Genomic DNA, 23,743 nt, shown 5'->3' on the forward strand with positions numbered 1-23,743 from the left:
TTTCTTTTACTATGCCACCTCTGTTTGTTATATAACTGTCACCTCATTAGTTCTCTATTTTCCACGCCTGCTCCCATTCCATGGTTCATTTATTATTCAGTATCTTTTCACAAATGGCTTCATTTACGGGATCACACATTTTCCAATAGTAAACATGCTTTAATTAAGCAACCAGAATACTAACTGATGGCACTATTCAATGGAGAGAACACACAATACCGGGGGAAACAACCAAGGTATCACACACTTTGGGAAGAGAATGTCCCTTGCAAGGTGTATCCAATTTCATGTAAAAAAGGCATACCGACTTATTTCTAGCTGAGCTAGCATGCACACTGATACCTAGGCCTGTCCGTGATAACCCTGAGGTCCAGAACCTGTTCTGTGACCAGAGAGCACACCAACTATGCCCTCAATAATGACATGGGACAGCCATCCATGCCCTGGGTTGTGAACGTGATGACGCAGAAATGAAGGTTTTACATTTATTAGCGCATAAACGTAGTGCTGCGATAATCAAGTGTGACTTTAACCGAACTAATAAAGATTGTACGGGGACAAATGTGCCCTCAGAGTAGTTCGCCAACATTTATAAGCGTGCTTTATATAACGTGATGTATTAGAATTGTACTAATCTGACATAACCGTAAACGTGTGCCATGATTTGCTTGTTTGAAATGTTTTAACTTAGCATAACTTTAGTGGAGGCTTCGGCCTAGTTGCCTTGTCTCACGGTTTAGATGCTCGTGTTTTTCTAATGTGCTAATAAAACGTGTATTCTTGCTTGAAGCTGTACTTTTCCAGTGAGATCGGTTCACATGCTTATCTTTAAGGTTTCGTGCCAGCCTGGCATCTTCTTCTTTGCTCCAAGGTCAATCTGCAGGTGCAGACAATGGAAGCTCTGAAAGTGAGTTAATTGGTAAAATATGTTGCAACTTACGTTCCCGACTCCAAGAATAATGTATGCCTAGGTAGAAGCTTGTGAATTGTTGTTTTTGATTGGACAATTTGAAGCCAACCTATGAACCCTCCAATGGAAGACCTACTGGATTTGAACTGTTGTTTATTTAAACCTGGTGCACAAGAAGAAAGTAGCCATTACCCATTGCACCTATCGAGGACATTGCAGACGTTGCAGCCATTATGGCCCATCTTGCCGACTTCGTCATTTTGCCATCTTCTACGATGCCAATTGATGTTCGACGCCATTTTGAATGAGACTTTGATGCTTTCTCTAATCGAGAGAAAGAGACTTTAACTAATTCTCGCCCTAGAGACTTTAACTTCGATTTTTCCCTTTGCATGAAGTAGTAGTTTTGTCCTTTTATCTTGCCGCTGTGAGGCAATTGCCCCGTCCACCCTGCCCCTTTGCCCCCGTCCCATGCTGATCGAAACCGGTACCTGTGAGACGAAGACTTCCTTGAATGCTGATTGAATTTGGTAAATATGAAAGGAAAATGTACAATTGCATTGTGTTTCTTTTTAGGTAACCAACTGCTGATTTTTGATAAGAGCCCTAGTTAGGAGTTTTTCCAAATTAATGTTACTAAATTGTTTTTGCATGAAGTCCCACATGCAGATGCTAATTTGAGGTTAGATGAGGATTCATTTGTTGCACGATGCAATTTGAGACCTTGTTATGCTGACTAATGTATGCAATTAGCCCATTACAGATTATAGTTTTAGTGGTTTGCGTTGCTATCATTGAATGCATTGTTATTCAAATGCTGCATAGATTGCATCTTTATTGCCGTTATGGACAGCTATTAATGTTCATTTACATATATTATTTGGTGTTGGGACACATTTATATCGTGCTAGCTTTGTTAATATAGGGAAATAAATTCATTAACTTTGAATAAACTGGTGTGGTTATTCATGGCCGGAAGGTCATGGTTCGCCGAAATGTTTTCTGGATTAATTGCGAAGTGTTATGTTGATCAGGGCATTGCTTATGTTCGTCATTGATTATTGATTTGATTAAATTGACTAATCTCGGGTGAAGAGAGCCCCACTTGGTCAAAAGATTCATCGACCCAAGAGCGTCCAAATACAGGTAATTTATTAGGTCGGAACGCTCTATCAGTAGATGGTAGCAGAGGACGGTTTCGCCCTTTGGGACCCCACTCGAGAGGTAACGGTTTCGCCCTTTGGGACCCCACTCAAGGACCCCACTCGAGAGGTAACGGTTACGCCCTTTGGGACCCCACTCGAGAGGCATATGGTGTTGAATTAGATTTTTCTTGGGTAAAACAGATTGAGAGAATGATGATGCCCTAAGTCCCCCGCGACTTTCCCGGGATCTCGGAGCTTGCGAATGGAGGTGTGAAATCGGCGTTGGCGGTACTAGTGACGGTATGAGTGAAGTCAGGGTTTTGCGCTTGCACAGCTTATTGCCGCAGATTGTTTGAAAAGGTTGCGAGGATTTTAGAGAATAGCGGAGGTGCGACTCCGAGTGTGAGAGTAGGGAAGTCGTCGAACTTCATGTGCATGTGGCGCTTTGTGCAGAAAAAGGTCCACATGGTTGTTGTTGTTGAGACGGGCCCTGCGAGGTCAAGAGACTCCGGAGTATGTTGAAAAGTGTATGAGACACTTGTTTTAGGTTGTGGTCTGGTCGGTTTAATAGGTTGACCGGGCGTGGTCAACGAGTCGGTACGTGTGTTAAGGGAGTGAAAGAAAACTTCGACTTCGGGCTTTGACAAATTCTAAGTGCACTAGAATAGATCATTGACAAGTTGAGAGCAGAGTCTGCGGGTCAGATTTGCTTGTGAAAGTGGGGACCGAGAAAGATGGAATAACTGCCGAGGCTAGTGAAAAATCCCTAAGGTCCTGAAGCGATTGTGTTACCCTTCCTGTAGTAAACCGACAGATCTGTTTTATTATTATTTGGTTGCTCGCGATACATGCCAGAAGTTGTTACGAGAGGAGCTGAGTGAAGGAGGACTAGCCGCGAGGCTTTGTCAGCCGCAGTGTGTGTGAGTGTGACGTCACTAGGAGCCGCGCTGGGATAGGTTGGTTGCAAAGAAGGGTCGCGCACGGATTGGACGCAGTCCGTGGGGCTCGATTGGAAGGGGAAAGGCAAGCGAAGAGTATTCCGTGAATTAAAGTCACTTATTGATTACAAACTTTGTGAAATAAAAGACGAGAAAATGAAATTTTTTAAAGCATTAAAGAGTGCGATGAAGGGGGAGTCTTACATTAAAGCGAGCGTAGGAGAGGAGACGCCACCCGAAGGTACACCAGCTTACATTGTAATGGAGGAAAGGGGGGTAGCTCCGTGCCTTTGGCTAAAGCAATGGCACAAGCTGACAGAGAGACATGGGAGCGTAGCGTTCCCGATCCATGGGACATTCAATATAAGGATCCTAGAGAATTTGAGATTCACGATGTACGACATGAAGGTACCTCCAAGGCCAGCACAGTTTGAGGCTCTAGCGATTTGGGAACTAATGGCTAGACAGCAACAGCAAAAGAAGTTCGAGAACAGGATAAGAAAGGTAGAAAAGACACTAGCGGACGCTAGGTGGGATAATGCACAGAAGGTGTGGAGGTCAGATATATTGCAGGGGATAAAATTGTTTCCCGCAATTGCTAAGGAAGAAGAGGCGACAGGCAAGAAAGCTACCTGTAAGACAAACAGGAGGTGTTCCAAAGATAGAGAAGACGAGTCAGAGGATGAGGAGCTCATCATGCAATTGCTGAACGACCGTCCACCACCTTATGTAGAGAGTGAACGAGGTCCAAGTACCAGTTCTGCCCCTCCGGCACCGGTACAGAACAATGAAACTCCGAATTCAGAAACGCCATCGGGATCTAAGGACCCGAGTTTACTGTTCACCCCGCAGATACCGCAGGTTAGGAGAATATATCCAGATGTGCCTATATTGAAAACAGCAGAAAATTATCAGCCGCAGGTCCCGAGGTATTACAGCAGTGACAACAGTACGGGAATGATTCTAGATCCAACCGTAATGGGAGTACAGAATGGTCGCAACCCAACATTGGCACAAGCTGAATCAACCCAGTTTTTGATGCCTCAAAAGCAGATGCAGGGGGGAACCGCACATGCTCAGATGACGGGGAGTCAGACGGGCATGCCGGCAATGATGACCCATAGTGTGGGAATGAACGTGCCTCAGAACCTGGGGAATGGACAGAACCCAGATGCGATATCCCTACCCATTACTGTAGGTCCACCGGTACCTTTGTACATTCAGCCTAACTCAGGTATGAGCGGTCAAGGATCAGTGGTACAGAACGGGACGGAAAGGAGGTGCATAGAAAACACTCCAAAGACAACTCCGATAGCGGCTCAGCCAACTGGATCTGGGTCCTTGATGGAGTTTAGTCCCATATGTGCTCAGTCAACAGTGGTGAGGTCGAGTCCCCCACTGATGATACCGCTATCATCGAACACTGAAAAGTTGCCGCAACCATCAATGGCAGCCGATGTGAATGCTACACTGATGGGGTTGAATGCGCAACAGCTAACACAGTGGTTCAACAGTCTGAATTCCACACAAAGCTCAGCCAGTGGGAAGGGAGAAGACTATCTGAATAGGGTAAGGTTGAACATGGAAGCAGAAGAATTGGTGGAAGGGACTATGGGTTTGAATAGGTTAAACTCCTACTCGGAAGAAGAGCTGAGGTATCTATGTCCCAGGATTACGAGAGAAGTGAACAAGGTACATAGAAGGTTGCAAGAAATAGCTGACAAAAACGGGGTTGAGATAGACAAGACAAAACATTTGAGCAGGAGCTATAGATTGGATTTCGGGACCACAGATTTGAACACATGAGGTCAGCAGCCATGAAAATACACCTTAGAGAATTGCTGCAGAGTGCACAAGTGTGGAGGTGCTTAGACAAATGGGAAAGCAGATGGGCAAAGAAAAAGGAAAAGAGTAAAGACAGTGTCCCAGAGCACAACGAGAAAAGATCACAGAGTAGTGATGCAATAACCATGTTACCAATGAGGGAGACAGCAGGGGGAAAATTAATACATGTACCGTGGCACAGAAGCGACATTCAGTCTTTTACGGATGATTTTCCCAAACTGAGAGAGAAACCGATTGAATGGTATCAACAGACTGTTAGGTTTGTGAAGCTTGCAAAATGTCTTTGGGAAGACCTGAACACCCTCTTTGAGATTGTGGTTCCGGCAGATTTGTGGGAAGACTGCAAAAGGGCTGTAGGTTGGCCGACAAGTGAACCAGAGAGAGACAGGGATACGGGTGCACCATCACCTATGGTAATGAGCTTGTACTATAAGGTGATTGAGCATTTGAAGACGAAGGTTGCCGCGAAAAATGTGGATTGGCAGAAGATTGATCGAACTGCCCAAGAGGCTAAAGAGTCGATTCATGGTTACTATGAGAGGTTGTTGAAGGCGTTCAAGAACTACAGTGGCACGGAAACAATAGAGGCGAGGGACATGCTTCATTTTGTGTTTAGATTCGTGGAAGGGCTGAGACCAGAGATAAGTCAGATGATAAAGACGCATTTGATTTGTTGGCAGTCGAAACCTATTGATGAGGTGTTGAATTATGCGAAATACTGTAGCGACGAAATTGAAGTGAAACAGAAAAGGTTGAAAGAGAAAGTGATGATGATGCAACTTAAAGCAGCTCAGACAGGTTTGCAAGGGTTGCAAGGGTTCCCACAGCAGATACCGCAGCCGCAGGGAAATCTGGTGTTTCAGCCACAGGCGAGAGGCAGAGGAGGCTTTGGGAGTAATGGTCCGGATTTGAACACTGTTGCGATTCCGAATGGTGTGCAGGCAATGAAAAGGGTGATGCCTTGTCACGTGTGCGGAATCGTAGGGCATTGGAAACGCGAGTGCCCGATGGTGGTGCAGGAAGGTGCAGGTGTTGGTCAGCAAAACAATGATGTCAATGCATTCCAGACAATGAGGGGACCGAAAATGAGAGGTCCAAACCCAAATTTTCAGACCATAAATCAGCTGCAGGGATTACAGCCCATGCAGCCGCAGCAGATGCAGATGCCCCGTATGCAGATGACGCAAATGCAGCCAATGCAACAGCAGTTTCCTATGGTACCTAATCAGCAAATGCAAATACCCTTGGCACCAGTGAGTCAGCAGCAAGTGATGGTTCCTCCACAGGTCTCGGGTCAGGTGATGAGTACAAATGGCACAGTACAACAGTTCCCACTACACAGTGAGAATGGAATAAACAAGGTATGGGAGAGTGAAAGTTCAGATGAGGAGGGAAATTGTGTGCTTGCAGCATCCTTGGAAGTTGATCAAAAGGGTCCATATGTGGAAGGAACAGTTATGGGTCATCGTGTTTCATTCTTGGTTGACACAGGAGCCACACGTTCAACTGTTAGGAGCATTGAAGTACCAAATTTGCCACTCTCAGGGAGAACAGTTCAAGTAGTGGGAGTAGCAAACAGGCACCTGACGAACCCAATCACAGATCCAGTACAAGTCAGAATTGGTAACTATCAAGGGTTACATAATTTTGTGGTATGTGACTCAAGCCCGATAGCACTGTTAGGGAGAGACCTGTTGTGCAAATTGGGATGTTCGATTATGTGTTCGGACGATGGAATTAGAATTCAGACGAGCAGTGATGGGGAAGAAGAGGACAGTGTAGAAGGGGATGAGATGGAAACTGTCGATGAAGAATATCCTCTGATTAACCTTTTTCCAATGATAACTGAAGCAGATATTCCAGTTGAATTACGGGAAACAGTCGGAAAGGAAGTGTGGGATATGACAGGAAAAGAGGTGGGATTGGTGAAAGGAGTGGAACCAGTGAAAGTGACCGTAAAACCCAATGTAACCTTTCCCCAGACCCCACAATACCACATGGCACAAGACACCCTCATGAAAGTCGCCCAACTCATTGACAAGTTTGTAAAACAGGGAGTATTGAAAGAAGTGTTAAGCAGTCCATGTAATTCACCAATCATGGGACTAATAAAGCCGAGTAGAAAGGTCCGAATTGTGCAGGACTTGAGGAAAATAAATGACATCATAATTAAATGCTGCCCTGTAGTACCGAATCCAGCTGTGATAATGTTTCAAGTCCCTTGCGATGCCGAGTGGTTCTCAGTCATCGACTTGTCACAAGCATTCTTTTCGGTGCCTCTTCATGAGGACAGCCAATTTCTCTTTTGTTTCAAATTCTTAGACAGAGTTTACAGTTGGTGTCGAATTCCTCAAGGGTTTTCTGAGTCACCGTCAATTTTCAATCAGATTCTAAAGAAGGACTTGGAAGCGTTAGAATTGCCATTCGAGTCAACCCTAGTACAGTACATTGATGACTTACTGATTGCATCTAAGACAGAAAGTGGCTGCACAGCCGACACCATTGCTCTGCTGAACCATTTGGGAAGGAATGGACACAAGGTGTCTCCTTCAAAGTTGCAGTTCTGTCAGAAGACAGTGAAATATTTGGGTCATCAAATAGAGAAAGGGTCACAGAGAATAATGAAGGAAAGAATAACAAGTGTACTTCAAATGAGTCCACCAAAGACGAGGAGGGAGGTGAGGAAGTTTTTGGGGATGGTGAGCTACTGTCGCCAGTGGATTCCCAACTTCTCAACTCTAGCAAAGCCTTTACTGAAACTGACCCAGAAGGATGCCTTGGATGAAATTGAACTGAAAGGAGATGAGATGGATGCTTTTATTGAATTGAAAGAATGCATGTGCAGGGCTCCAGCTTTAGGTATGCCTGATTACACAAAGCCTTTCACATTGTTTTGTCATGAACGTGATGCATGTTCTTTGTCTGTCTTGACCCAAGCCCATGGTGGCATAAACAGACCAGTAGCGTATTTTTCAGCTACTTTGGATCCGGTCGAAGCAGCACTGCCAGGGTGTTTGCACGCCGTAGCAGCAGTTGGTATCAGCCTCACTCAGAGTGAAGGAATAGTGATGGGACACCCATTAACAGTCATGTTCCCTCACTCAGTTGAGATACTTATGACCCGCTCCCGAACGCAACACATGACTGGAGCAAGACTCACAAGGTATGAAACAATAATTCTGGGCTCACCGAATGTGCAGCTGAAAAGGTGCACTGCGTTGAATCCAGCAACCTTGCTTCCCGGTGAAAATGCTGAAATTGAGAACGCTGAAGACGTCGAGCACGACTGCCTTCAGGTGACTGAATTTTGCACAAAACCCCAACCTGACATTAAAGATACTAAGCTTGATGAAAATGACCAAATTGTTTTTGTTGATGGGTCATGTTTAAGAGATGCATTGGGAATTTTGAAAGCAGGATATGCTGTATGTACTGTAACAGGTGTCTTGGAAGCGTCCTGGCTTCAAGGAGTCTATTCCGCACAAGTAGCAGAGCTTGTAGCCCTTACAAGAGCATGCCAACTGTCTACATTGATGAAGGTTACCATTTACACTGATAGTCAGTACGGGTTTGGAATTGTGCACGACTTTGGGCAACTATGGTCACAGAGAGGTTTCCTGACCTCTTCAGGGTCCCCAGTGAAAAACGAGGAGAGAATAAGGGAATTGTTACACGCCATTCAGATGCCAGCCGAAATTGCAGTGGTAAAGTGTAGTGCTCATACAAAAGGACAGGACTGTTTCCCTGGGAAATGCATATGCGGATCAGGTCGCAAGATTTTGTGCCTTGAACTGTATATTGCTCAGGGATGAATGGAATTTGATAAATGAGCCAGAGCTCGAACCAGCTGAAGCATTTGCCTTGAAGGTCGTGGATACAATGGATGAACTAAAAGCATTACAGAATAGCGTCAGGGAGGATGAAAGAGCTTCCTGGATTAAGTCACAATGTACAAAGAGACCAGATGAGTTATGGGTTTCAAATGAGGGAAAATTTGTTTTACCAAATAGTCTCTTATCGCAGCTAGCGCGGTTCTATCATGGGCAGGCTCACCTAGGGAGAGATGCCATGATGAGATTGTTCAAAACTGATTGGTTTAACCCCAGATTCTGTCAAGTTGCAGAAGCAGTTTGCCATCGTTGTGTCATTTGTCAACAGATGAACCCAGGGAAGGGAACGGTTGTGAACGTGAGCCACATTGGCAGGGCGGGTGGCCCGTTCAGCAGAATGCAGATGGACTTTATTGAGATGCCTGTGCATGGAGGTCTGAAGTATGTGTTGGTGATTGTGTGCATTTTTAGTCACTGGATTGAAGCATACCCCACACGTAGAAATGACAGCCTTACAGTTGCAAAACTATTGTTGAGGGAGTTGATACCACGTTTCGGATTCCCGATCTCTTTAGAATCAGATAGAGGAAGTCACTTCAATAACGAGGTGATAAAGTTACTTTGCGCAGCGCTGAACATTGAGCAAAAACTGCATTGTAGCTATCGCCCAGAAGCTTCAGGACTGGTGGAACAAATGAATGGTACCCTGAAATCAAGAAAGGCGAAAATATGTGCATCGACAAACTTGAAATGGCCTGACGCATTGCCTTTGGTGTTAATGTCAATGAGAAACACCCCTGACAGAAAGACTGGATTGTCCCCGCACGAAATTCTCATGGGCAGGGCCATGAGACTTCCTGCAGTTCCCGCGAACGCGCTTTTGAATATTACAGATGATATGGTGTTAGACTACTGCAAAGGTCTGGCTGACGTGGTTCGCTCTTTCTCTCACCAGGTGGAAGCAACCACCTTGTCACCGATCCAAGGTCCAGGACACACACTGAAAGCAGGTGACTGGGTCGTGATAAAGAAGCACGTGAGGAAGTCGTGTCTGGAACCCCGTTGGAAAGGCCCTTTCCAAGTGATCCTGACGACCACTACCGCTGTGAAGTGTGCGGGAGTTCCCAACTGGATCCACGCCAGTCATACAAAGAAGGTGTTGTGTCCCACAGATGAGGAAGTTGAAGCGCTGAAACTGCCAGTACCTGATAACAAAGTGCCAAGCGCTGAGACAGAGCAAAACAGAACTAGAAGCGAACAGGCAGAAATAGAGGAGAGAGAAATATTGTCTGAGGACGAAACAACCGATTCACTTGGGGAAGACCAAGGAAAAACCTCAGACAGCGACGAAGCAGCTGAAAGTGACAAAGAGCCTGAAGAAAGTAACGGTGACAAAGGGCTCGAAAGAGGTGAAGAAGCAGGAGAGCCTGATCAGAGGAGGGCTTTCCCAGAAGCAGACGGTACAGAAAAAGAAAAGAAAAACCTGATTGACTCCCCAGAAGGAGGGGACAAGGCAGAACAGAACGAAACTGTTCAAACTTCTTCAGAAGAGATCGCAGGTCCATCAAATGGACACAGTGCAAAGAGAAGACCAAGTATATCACCCGTAAAAGTAAGGACTAGAGAAAGGTTGAACGACGGTGAAGGGCCAAGAGTGAAAGAGAAAAGAAAGGAAGTGTCTGTTGTGATACCAACATCAAGTGAAGAAAAAGACTTTGCCAAAGAGGAAAGTACCAGTGAGGCAGAGTCAAAGAGATGCAAAATTGAAAAGGAAAAGGATACCAAACAGGAGATATTCCGGTCCAGAATGGGCATATGTAGTCAATGACGATTGGACCGACGAATTTGTATCTCTTAGCCTCGAGAACGAAGAAGAAGAGATACCAATAGAAAAGAAAAGTTTTATGGACACTATTGACTGGAAAAAAAAAAACTGATAACTGACATTGCTTGCTATAATATAACGTGATACAACCAGCTGAGACATTGCTAAACCGGATGAGACATTTGCTAACTTGATAAGACTTTGATAACCTGATTGACTCTTAAACCCGATTTGAGATAACGTTGCTAACTGATAAAAGACCGAGTTATTGCCGAATTGAGACAAATGCTGCTAACCGAAAAGTGACTGGGCTCCTGAAGAAAACTGTGTGAACATTGCGCTCGTTCAGCTTTGTAGCTAATTGCTAAATCGTTTCTTTTATAAGTGCTTCTAGCTCTCTGATTCTATGCAGATCATGACTAAGTACGCTACACAAAACCATAGAGTGAAATATTGTAAATATGCGTGTATAGGCTTGATAACTGCATGTGTACTAATAATAATGGCAATAGTGCTTGCAACGCGTGGTAAGGGTGAGAATGAGAAAATTGATGCTTCTACTTCTGCTCCTGTTACTGTCACTGAACTAACCGCATTGAAAAGACTAGAATTAGATGAGACACTTGCATGATAAGAAGGAACTTTCGTATAATGTTTTCTATCGCCTGCTAACAGAATATGTTGAGACTATGGATGCGAAAGATTGTTATGTGTGTACACAGATACCGACATCGGTAACGGAAGGGGTGACTTATCACCACATGCCTCTTACATATGGGATTACATGTAGTTTAGTAACTTCTAGATTTTATGGTCAGACTAACATACAGTATTTTTACTCAAATTATGATGTTACCTTTGCATATGTTCCTATAATAACGCGACTAAGCCAGATTGCTAAAGATTGGGATGCTAAAATAATGAGGGAATTTTTCGAGCCAATGCAACCTTTTGAAACAGCTCACGCTCATAGGGAAAACCTTACCTGCTCGCTCTCTGCAGTAGAAATAAACTTCTTAGATCGCACAGATGATAGAAGGGCACAAATGAATGCGAAATTAGAAAAAGAGCTAAGTAAGAGGACTTCAGTAGATAATTATGCTTTTGCCGCAATAAAAACACAAGGGAAAATAGCTTTAGACGCCTGGCATGTAGGGAAATTTTGTATATATCGTGGTGAATCTTATTATGATAACATTTTCGTGGGAGCGAGTGAATGTAAACATACGTTTATCTTTAAGGCCAAATGGACATTCATGCTGAACGGACTTGACCCTGTCATACCTGGTGTATATTACATTTGTGGGCATAATGCCTATTATCGTCTTCCCAAGGGATGGTGGGGGAGATGTTATTTGGGTATAGTGTTCCCAAAGGTTTATCAACTGGATGACCTATTGGTGATTCCAAAGACGCCTGGATCTCATCATATCCAGAAAAGAGAGACCGCAGCTGCTGTGGTAGGAGATATATTTGGAGCCATGATTCCTTCATTGGGAGTTGTGTTGAATTCCATCAAAATAAGAAAGTTGTCTACTATAGTGGATAACATGTTGACAAAGTTTTCAGGTGCTATAATCCTGATGGATGCTGAACTTGCAGCGGAAAGAGCTATGACTCTTCAAAACAGGCTTGCCCTATACATTCTTTTAGCAAAGGATGGCGGCGTTTGCAAAATGCTTGGTGCGCGTCACTGTTGCACGTATATACCAGACAACAGTGTGAAAATTAAAACAATGCTTGCAAATCTAACAAAAGAGAGTGCAGACTTGAAGGAATTGAAAGAACCAGGAGTTTGGGAGAAGGTTGGAAAGGGAATTGCTTCAGTGGGAAATTGGCTTGGTGGCATTTGGAATGGAATATTACTAAAAATAATACAGGGAATACTAATAGTACTAATTTGCATCTTTGGGATTTGGGGAATAAAGAGGGGAATACTAATGATCATGGCCAGAATTAAAAGAAGGAAGGAAGAGAAAATAATGAAAAGAATGGCAGAAGAATACAATGCAAGAACAAGGGGAACTAAAAGGGAAAGAGAACTGACAGAATTTTAATGGAATTAAATTTGTGGGAATGGTTTTGTGTGATGACAAGTAGTCATCAGAGGAGGGATTGATGACGCAGAAATGAAGGTTTTACATTTATTAGCGCATAAACGTAGTGCTGCGATAATCAAGTGTGACTTTAACCGAACTAATAAAGATTGTACGGGGACAAATGTGCCCTCAGAGTAGTTCGCCAACATTTATAAGCGTGCTTTATATAACGTGATGTATTAGAATTGTACTAATCTGACATAACCGTAAACGTGTGCCATGATTTGCTTGTTTGAAATGTTTTAACTTAGCATAACTTTAGTGGAGGCTTCGGCCTAGTTGCCTTGTCTCACGGTTTAGATGCTCGTGTTTTTCTAATGTGCTAATAAAACGTGTATTCTTGCTTGAAGCTGTACTTTTCCAGTGAGATCGGTTCACATGCTTATCTTTAAGGTTTCGTGCCGGCCTGGCATCTTCTTCTTTGCTCCAAGGTCAATCTGCAGGTGCAGACAATGGAAGCTCTGAAAGTGAGTTAATTGGTAAAATATGTTGCAACTTACGTTCCCGACTCCAAGGATAATGTATGCCTAGGTAGAAGCTTGTGAATTGTTGTTTTTGATTGGACAATTTGAAGCCAACCTATGAACCCTCCAATGGAAGACCTACTGGATTTGAACTGTTGTTTATTTAAACCTGGTGCACAAGAAGAAAGTAGCCATTACCCATTGCACCTATTGAGGACATTGCAGACGTTGCAGCCATTATGGCCCATCTTGCCGACTTCGTCATTTTGCCATCTTCTACGATGCCAATTGATGTTCAACGCCATTTTGAATGAGACTTTGATGCTTTCTCTAATCGAGAGAAAGAGACTTTAACTAATTCTCGCCCTAGAGACTTTAACTTCGATTTGCCCCTTTGCATGAAGTAGTAGTTTTGTCCTTTTATCTTGCCGCTGTGAGGCAATTGCCCCGTCCACCCTGCCCCTTTGCCCCCGTCCCATGCTGATCGAAACCGGTACCTGTGAGACGAAGACTTCCTTGAATGCTGATTGAATTTGGTAAATATGAAAGGAAAATGTACAATTGCATTGTGTTTCTTTTTAGGTAACCAACTGCTGATTTTTGATAAGAGCCCTAGTTAGGAGTTTTTCCAAATTAATGTTACTAAATTGTTTTTGCATGAAGTCCCACATGCAGATGCTAATTTGAGGTTAGATGAGGATTCATTTGTTGCACGATGCAATTTGAGACCTTGTTATGCTGACTAATGTATGCAATTAGCCCATTACAGATTATAGTTTTAGTGGTTTGCGTTGCTATCATTGAATGCATTGTTATTCAAATGCTGCATAGATTGCATCTTTATTGCCGTTATGGACAGCTATTAATGTTCATTTACATATATCATTTGGTGTTGAGACACATTTATATCGTGCTAGCTTTGTTAATATAGGGAAATAAATTCATTAACTTTGAATAAACTGGTGTGGTTATTCATGGCCGGAAGGTCATGGTTCGCCGAAATGTTTTCTGGATTAATTGTGAAGTGTTATGTTGATCAGGGCATTGCTTATGTTCGTTATTGATTATTGATTTGATTAAATTGACTAATCTCGGGTGAAGAGAGCCCCACTTGGTCAAAAGATTCATCGACCCAAGAGCGTCCAAATACAGGTAATTTATTAGGTCGGAACGCTCTATCAAACGTAATGTGGTGGTGCGGGCAGAACAATGATTTTTTGAGATTCCTAGTACTCAGCAGACGTTTTTCTGTTTCAGGGACGTCTCTCTTACCAATCCCATTCATACAAAGTTTTGCTCAGATGTTACAATCAGACCCTTGTGCTGACATTCTGTGTGCATATATTCATGGTGGATATGGGCTAGAATGTATATGATAACATGACTCCACGACTGGTGAAAGTATGATTGCTGGGACCAGTGGGTTCCATTTTGGATTGCTCCAGTTTAGCATTGCCCAAAGATGGTGGGTGGATGCATGTTCCTCAAACAGTGGTAGGTGGAGACACCAGAGTTAGGTAGTATAGTCAGAACTGTCTTAGAAATTCTTTGAGGAGGTTTCAGGAAGGGATTGCTTATTACTCCTTCCTGAGCACCCCCATTTGAAGGCTAGTAGGGGGGACTCATCAGATTCTGTTGTTGAAGGGGAGAGTTTGTAGGAAGAGCCTGCTCATTTGTTTTTTCCTGACTGCTACTTTAGGAAGGCTGCAAACAGCAAGATACGTTTTGCACTACAGGCAGAAAATGACATTTGAAAGATAACCACCTCAAACCAATTCCAAACCAGTGGATCCACATCTCTGGAAAACTAGTATAAAAGTGGGGCCTAGACCACCCCACTTTGACCCAGTTTCAAATTATCTTTGACAAAGGAAGTGAGTGCTACATGTTGTAATCCAAGAGCTGCTGTAAGAGCAGGGCTGGTATCTGTAACAGCAAGACTCTCAGGGGTGAGGGAACATCACCCGAAGACTGTGCAAGTTGCTGGAGTATCTGGTACCTACATGCCTGTCTGCTCAGAGAGGGAAGGAGAGCGCCTGGACCCACAGGGGGAAAGAGTGCCCTGGAGGCAAAGCCTAGCAGTGTTTCTAGCATGTGGAACACCCATAAGAACCCAACTTGTGTTTGGAATGTGTCTTCTGGCAACGTAAGCTGAGAGTGCTCACCCAGTGTCTCTAAGTGGTATATTTGGCAAACAATGTGAAGCAGCATCAGCTTTTCATACCAGGCTGCCATCTTGGCATCTCTGGTTAAACCTGAGGGGTCTGACGTTTGGCAGCTTAACATTGCTGCCGCTAAGGAGTTCCCTCATGGCCTAGAGCTACCAGAGAAAAGATACAACTACTGATGTCCGGCTGGCTGTGCTGCAGTTTTATTTTGACCAGAGAGGAGGGGCCACTGCTGGAGGAGATAAGGAGACAAAATAGATATCAGACAGGTCGCACAAGATCTTATCTGAAAAACAGTGACTGTCTTGCTCCAGAACAGCACACTGAAATGTGCCACCATAAACTCCTTAAGAAGATACAATTTGAACTGACTTATGGGTCCCCTGCAGTGTGCTATTACCTGCATAAGAAAATGGTGTACTCACACCTAAGCCGATTCATATTTTGAGAGTCCTGATAGTAACACGTCACCCTTTGATCAGTGGGATCTGGATGGTTGTAGTAGGTATGCAGTAAGCATCCCTTGTCTAAAAGCTGAGGTGGGTCCTGGAGCTTTTTGAATTATTGCAACTCATAGTGCTGAATGAACCCTGTAAATGAACCCCATTTCAATTAATACTAGTTAATTATGTAGTTTTATTATAGCAATTCTCTTTTACAGAAAAAAAACCACTTGGCTTAACAGAATATTATTGGGTTTGTTGGATGGCCATTGAGTTCAGAGTTCATGTTTGTCCTCCTACCCTACGTCCCTGAGATGCCTTTGAAAGCCTGCTCACTACCCTGGGAGTCGAGTGTGGAAGGGTGTAGTTGCCCAGACGGACCCCAGCACACCATCATGAGTGTGGCTGAATAGCCTGTGCCTGTCCTCTGGCCCTGCAAATGTGGCCTGACAACTGGTGGCAAATGGTGTAGAATTTTCACACTGCAGTTCCAACTTTCTTGAACCAAACAAGAAGTTCAGGCTAAACACAACATTACCTGTGCATTGAAATGGCAGATACAAGGTTAGTGTGCATAAACTTTGACACCATGTCCTTGAATCAGTGTGAGGCCTGTGTTTAGAGAGAGGGCAGAGAAGTCCCAGGAACAGGTATTGGGAGATCCTTGTAGGATTTGTAAGGACCAGTTACAGACTTTCAGTAGTAGGGACTGATGGACTCTGGGGAGGGTACCGCAATTGGAGGTGGAGGTGGTACTGGGTGGTCAGCCTCTCTTAACCCCTTTTCACATGGTTTCCTCAGACCTGAGTGTGTCCTCAAATTTCCTTTCTGCTATTTCCCCAGGACATTCAGTTCCCTTCCCCTAGATTTCAAGGGTGTCAGTGACACCAGAGGTTTTTCCCTTAGGTGGGCTAATAATGCCTTTTGGTGCTCCAGAAAGTTAAGGCAGAGACAGCCAGAGTTTGTTTTAAAGGAGGAGTGGCAATTAGATCACTAGGAGCCAGAGGAAAGATGTCAGGAGAAGCAAGGGACACAAGAATAATAGACTAGATGATTAAGACAGCTATAATTTGGAACAGCGTTTCTCCCTCCAGGTCTGTAGACTCCTGCAACTCAAAGGCTTCAAATGACAATGAGCACATGCAGGTGGATGAGCAGAATATTTTGCAATGTTCATTAAAGTATTGAGGTTGCTTGTAGAGCACAAGCTTTAAAACGGTGTGTTCTTTACCAAGTTGCTTACTTAAACAAAGGGCACTAGGAGGATGCCTATGCATAGGTTGCTTCTTTTTTGACAATGAGCTTTTACTAATACTAATACATGTTTTTAGATACAGCCAGGAAATCGAGGAACCTTAAAACAATGCCAGCTCTAAACGCTAGGCCAGATTTACCACTGTGCAGGATTTAGCATTTGCAAAGCAGAAAAAAAAGGTAGGATTCATCAACTGGATGGGAGGCTTCAGCAAAACACTACACTGTGGCTTTATGCTACTCCGATCTCTCTTCAGGTTCTTCACCATCCCCTGACTGCTTGCCTTCACTATTGATTAGGGCAATCCCCATGTGACATGGGTTTTCTTCTACCAGTTCTTCATCTCAGCTGATCTGGAACCTATTTTCTTGCACCATCTGCATTTATAACACTAGCACAACACTGTTCAGTACACCAGTCCTGTAGAACTCAATGTTCGGCCCCACACTTCTCCAGCAGCTGTGCACTGGTGCCCTAATTTTCTTGTTATGCCTTATTGACATTTCCACTCAACAAATTCTACCTTCGTCTGGTTGTTTCAGGGCAGAGAGCTGGCCAAAGTGAAACTGATTATTGGAAAGACATCAAAAAGGTGTGCTGGGTACCACATGCAGCCTTTTGAAAAATGTTTTGCATGCTTTTGCTGACGCCCTAGTATCCCACTCTTGGCATATTCCTTGGGCACTGCTATGTAGAAATTGTTTCTCTGTACAGTTTGCAAATTTCTGCTTACCCAAACATCAGCAGTTCTATATTTGATGACTTTGCTTCCGGAACTTGACCTCAGAATTGTGCAGCGTCTGTGACTTCAGAATACAGATTTAAGGTAACCAGGACTAGTATTCCATAGTTCCCAACTGGTCAAGCATAGTACTTCAAATTCTACTCTAGACCTCACTAGCATGTAATTCATCTTGACCAGCATGACCCTTTCTCAGTCCAAAGATCAATCTGGCTGTGCTACCCTGAATATTCTACAGCCTATAGGTTAAGCAGCCTTATATGCCAGGGTGCATTCAATTGCCAGAGTATACCCTGGACAAGAACAAAGCTCTTAGTTGGGTGTTACATGGGAGTTGTAGTTCTTTCATTGTACATTTGTAGTTTATCTATTTTCTTGTAAGATGGAGTCTTTGTAGGTCAGTAAGTGTGTTATAACAGGATTCTAGAGGATAGAGATGTCACGTCTGGAACAATGGGACTTTGAATGTGACAGTGGTGGAGAGCAGCCATGGGTCCATTATTGGAATAAACCTGCATTTATAAAAAACTGAAGTAGTACCCAGATTGTTCATTTAAAAGGCCTATATGACATAATTTTGGCAGCGAGGATGGGATGTTTATGTGTTTATGTAGAAGTGGTAGGCCCAATGAGTAGACAGTATTTTGATGCGCTATCGGTTATGCTGGAGAGGCATAATTTTTTTTAAAAGAAGACAGCTAATAGATGAAACTGTGGAAGACCATTTAGCAGTGTTAAGAGCACTAGCTGCACAGTGTGAATTTGGATCTCATCTAGATGTGTATTAACATGATCAGTTCGTTTTTAATTGTTCAAATTAGAAAATTCAAGACCGTATTTTAATGTGTAAAAAACATCATTAGGTGAGGTCATGGACATAGCTAGAAGTATTGATCACTCATTTCGTCAAACATTTTAGCTGAGTATCTTAAAAGTATTATGAAAGTAGCTGCTGTGTGCGACGCAGATGATGATGAGGCATGTATTACACCAAACCAGAGTAAGGGCCTGATTTAGATTTTGGAGGAGAGGTTACACTATCATAACGGTAACAGATATCCTGTCCACCGAAGTCTAAATCCCGTTGTTTCCTATGGGATTTAGATTTCGGCACTGCCAAAATCTGAACCAGTCTTTTTCAAAACTTCTGAAAAAAAGGCTATTGAAACTGGTTATTGATGAGGTTCAAAAACACATGGCAAATAATATGTCAAGTTTGAAGGATGTATTGCTAACAAGTGTAAAGGACGGATGTGTGAAGTTATTATTGGCATTTTCAATATGGTGATAATGGCTGATTGGGTTTAACAACCACCTTTCTTTCTAATATTATGTTTGTCAGATTGAGGTCAAATGAGTTTTGGAAACAAACAGATGTCAATCCTAAAGGAGATTTTGATAGTACGAAAGGATACTTTATGAATGTTTTGAACTTTAAAGGCAGAGACATTTACAAAAATATATGTAGCAGAAAATGGATAAAATATAAGGGGCTGGCAAGATCAGGCCAGGTTAGGAATTAAGCTTAAACCTGGGCATGAGGAACTGGCAATTCTTGGAGATGCATGATTTTGTTAATATAATATTCACATATGCATGATGAAAATGGAATATTGGAGGTTTTAATTAAAAAATATGAAAACCTGTTCAAAGACAGTATAGGAATTGTAAAAGGTTTTGAGCACAAGGTAAAATTGAAAAGTAATGCCATACCTATAACACAAAAAGGTAGAACTGTACCCATTTCTGTAAAGAATGATTTAAAACGTTTGTTAGACAAGTGTGAGCAAGGGATAATCACACTTGTAGAATCAGAGTGGGATTTCACAGCTGTTATTTCATGGACAAAATCTGGAGACCTACGTTTGTGTACTGATCTGAGGGTACTTAAGCATAATATACTAGTTGACTGTCATCCCTTACCAAGGATTCATGATATCCTGGCAAGTTTAGATAGTAGCAAATATTTTTCTACCATAGACCTACGGCCAGCATATCATCAAATTTCATTAGCAAAAGAATCTCAACTGATGATAATATCTATCACCCCATTTGTGGCATAAATGTACATGTGGATGCGGTTTGGGCTGACATCCCCTGCAAGGTTTTTTCACAGATTTACGGATGAAATATTTGGGTGTGAGCTCGGCATTCAAGTTTTCAAAGGCGACCTACTAGTTTAGTGGCTCCCAACCTTTTGAGTTCTGTGGACCCCCACTTAGTGATTACTGGAATCCGGGGACCCCACTGAATCATTATTGGAGTCCCAGGACCCCCCCACTAAGTCATTACTGAAAGCTGGGAACCTAATCTGTTAATATTGTTTAATTTTCCAAGCTGTTGCGGATCCCCAGAGGAGGCTTCACAGACCCTCAGGGGACCACGACCATAGGCCGGGAACTACTGTACTAGTTCATACTGAAAATCTTGAACAACATTATGAGCATTTGGATTTTGTCTTGGTTTGATTATCTTGGCCATAACATTTCACACAGGGGCATAAAACCCAAGATGTCCCTGGTGAGCGCCATTACTGATGCACCTGTGCCAAAAGATTAAAATTCTCTCAGCGAATTTCTGGGATTAATTGAATAATATGCCAGGTTTGTGTATGTATACAGTCCCTAAGATCAATGTTAAAAAAAACTGTTTGTACGGTATGATGTACAAGATGCCTTTGATAGAAACAAAGATTTAATTATAAACACTCCAGCAATTAAACCATTTACTCAAGGTGAAAATTGTGTTATTACGGTTGATGCAAACTCATATTTGGGTGCTGTGCTGAACCATTTCATGAAGGGTAAAGAATATATTATTGCATTTACATAAATCTTAGTACTGTCCCTCATGTCACAGTAATCATCCATATGTGACTGTTCAGGCATTAGGATAATCAAAGTAGTAACAGTTTGATTGTAATGTGATGTATTGAGAGGCCATGTTACTGTGCATTCACCATCGACTAGTTATCTAAACCTATAGGGTACGGAGATTACATTGCATGTTTGAAGAATTAATCTATTATGTTATATTTTAGAGTCTAAAGTAATAGTGTGCATTAAAACAATATTATATTTCTCATGAAAAGTGTATTAAATTTGTATGCAAATATTAGAGAAATGCAGTTATGCGCCACATTAATTGAAATGTATTAAGAGTTATTACGTTCAAAGCTACTGTAACATGAATGCTAATGAATGTTTATTAATGCTGAATTTATAGGTTTGCGTATTGAAGTGTTTATTTGAATGTATTAATGTGCTGTTTTAACTCACTTGCATTAACCCAAGTGAAGCCTGTTAGGCCCTGTATTTGTGAATGTGCAGAAAATGTCAAGTCATCTTGCTAACATATACCTTTCTTACAGATTTAATTCCTATAAAAATAAAAGCTTGCTAATAGATGTCTATTGTTTTACACTAACAATTCATACAATTGTTGAAAACCTTGCATGAAAGAGTACAGATGGGCAGCATTCCTATGACAAACCTGGGAAACCATACCAATGTTTCAAGCTTGCGTTGCATGATCAATTTCTATTGGATGATACCCCTTCAACGTAAGGTGCACTGATGAACTGACAAATCATCTTGCCCTCTGAACTTTAATATACCGTTCCCCAATTCGACTTTGGTCAGAATTCCAAAAGAGAAGATGCAGAATCCTTTCTGCCATTCTGCGATGCAGGTGGAATCTCTTGGACTCTGAGAGGTATTGTCCTCTCTGCCCTTGTCCCTTTGAAGAGCCTTGCTGAGACTTAGAGATTTTTCCCTAAGACGAAGACTCTTTCCTGAGCTTCTGAAATGCTGACACCTTCCCTTTTCACTTACTTTTTGCCCAACTTAATTAGTGACCTGTTACCCAAGATTACCTTTTCCCAAAATCTGTTTCCTTTTTTTGTCTTATGCCTGCATGTGTCCCGCCCAGCACATGTTAATCCCAGATTAGGTAATCGGTAAGGTATTCCCTTGCCTAAACTAAGATGAACCTTAATGATTTAAACTGACCTAAATGCTGATCAAAACTGAGCAATGCATGTTTTCTGTATATCGGATTATTCTGCTGATGTTTTTTTATGATATTTGTAGAGTGCCTAATTCTCTTAATGTTAGTTCACCTCAACCTATTTCATTACCTTGGTCAACCTTTGTTGATACTCTATCGTTATAAGTTTGTCTTAAGAATTGTCTACATGATATTGAGCTTAGGTTTGTAATAAAATCCCTTGGTGTTTTCCTTGTATGGCCAAATTGATCATAATGTGTAATTGACTTGGCTCTTATTGAAATCTGTTTTCTGGTTTTCCACACCATTATGCTTCATCCTAAAATACCTTGGCCTCATCAGACATTGATTCCTGGGAAGAAAGGAAATGCTCCAGCAGCATCCAAGGTGTTAAATACAGTTGAAAAATATTGCAGCATAATTGAGAGGGAAGCGCTTGCTTGTTCTTGGGCAGCAGTAAAGTTGAAACTGTTTATTTGGGGAAACGGATTTGATTTGGCCACAGATCACAGACCATTGATATATATGCTGGGAGATATTTGCTCCAAAAAGGCTTCATGTAGGTTATTGTCAAGGTTGCAGGAGTTTGACTTTGATATTAAATATGTAACTGGAGCAAAGAACATTAGGTCTAACTGCCTTTCACAGTTGCCAGTGAAAGATGTTGTGGAACAGAGTGTATCTATTTAAGAAGATGAGTGTGTTAGGACTATTTCAGACATCATTAAACATTTTAACATCACAGAAGAGGGATGGAGAAAAAAATTGAGAAAGTGACTAGTGGCTCTGCAGAGTTAAGAAGTATATGGTAAGTGGTTGGCCTGGGGACAGAAGTATGAGTTTAGACTTGAAGTCTTTTGCACAAGTAGCATTGGAATTGTTGTTAGTAAATGATGTAGTTATGAGACAGGAAACATTTGTGCCACCAGTTAGATTACGTGCTAAAATAATTTTTCTTGTGCAGGAGGGACATTTAGGAATTTCTGCAACAGCAATAGAAGATCAAGCGACATTATTGTTGGCCTGGAACTGATAATCAAGTTCAGATCTATACTGATAAACATGCTGAATGTTTGTGTTTGGACAGACACTGGAAAGTTAATACTTCTCCTTTAAGTCCTGTTGAATGGCCCAGTGAATCTTGGGAGAAAATAGGTATTGACTTAGCAAGTGTGAGCACTGAAATCAACATTAATAATTATTTTCTGGTATTCTTGCATTTGTTTTTAATATATGAAATTTATTAAAGTTGAAAGTAACGTGACACACATAATGTACCTACTTGATTGGCCACCATCATATGTAAAACCCCATTTATGGTCTTTCACAAATAATGTACTAATATTGTATTGAGAGTTCTATTTGTTTTAAATGCATTGCTCTGTTATAATAATGGCTAAATAATATGAATCCTACTTGTGCTAACAGGAGGCCTTCAAGCAAGCATGGCCACAGATAAAGTTGATTGCCTGCAAAAGTTTTGAAAGATGTAATTTAGGAAATTATACTATGTCCACTGCATAACAAGTTCTATTGTTTGCGTTACATGTCTAGAGTTTTGCACTAACAAAATGTATTTCTTTTGAGGAACTTATGTGTTTTTAAAGGTTTCTACAATCTCTGTAACCACTGTCTCGTAGTTGGAATGTGCCGAACAAAAGGGTCGACTGATCGTGGACTGAAGGACGAGTGGGATGATACATTTAGTATAGGTTGGCGTTACGCAAAAGAAGATGACCCAATCATCACATTGCCAATGTTTTCTTGTATCTTTTCTAGTACATTGGCGATATCTAATGTTCTTGTAATTGGATGTTCTTTCTTCACCTGATGCTTCTGACCAATAGCAAACATGTGATAGTTTTACCTTAACAGCTATGTGCTGAGAGTTTTTGCTCACTTGTGCATTCTTATTGTGACCTGTCGCATTGACACTTCGTGCCTTGCCAGTCAGTCTATCGAAGTGCTGGTATTTTATTTTTTTCTGAGTTTACTTTGCCTGTTCAATGTTGAACTAATAATCTGATGGTTTAGTGATCTTATAGTCCAAATTCTAAACCGTCCCCCTTTC

At 42.1% G+C, this 23,743-nt stretch overlaps 1 protein-coding gene across 2 annotated transcripts in view; it reads right to left on the reverse strand.

Moving 5' to 3' along the window:
• Positions 1 to 23,743, reverse strand: part of CRTAC1 (cartilage acidic protein 1) — a 1,353,390-nt gene that overhangs the window by 289,955 nt on the left and 1,039,692 nt on the right. The window lies entirely within an intron of this gene.

This window comes from Pleurodeles waltl, chromosome 6 (assembly GCF_031143425.1).
Source record: "Pleurodeles waltl isolate 20211129_DDA chromosome 6, aPleWal1.hap1.20221129, whole genome shotgun sequence".
NCBI lineage: Eukaryota > Metazoa > Chordata > Amphibia > Caudata > Salamandridae > Pleurodeles > Pleurodeles waltl.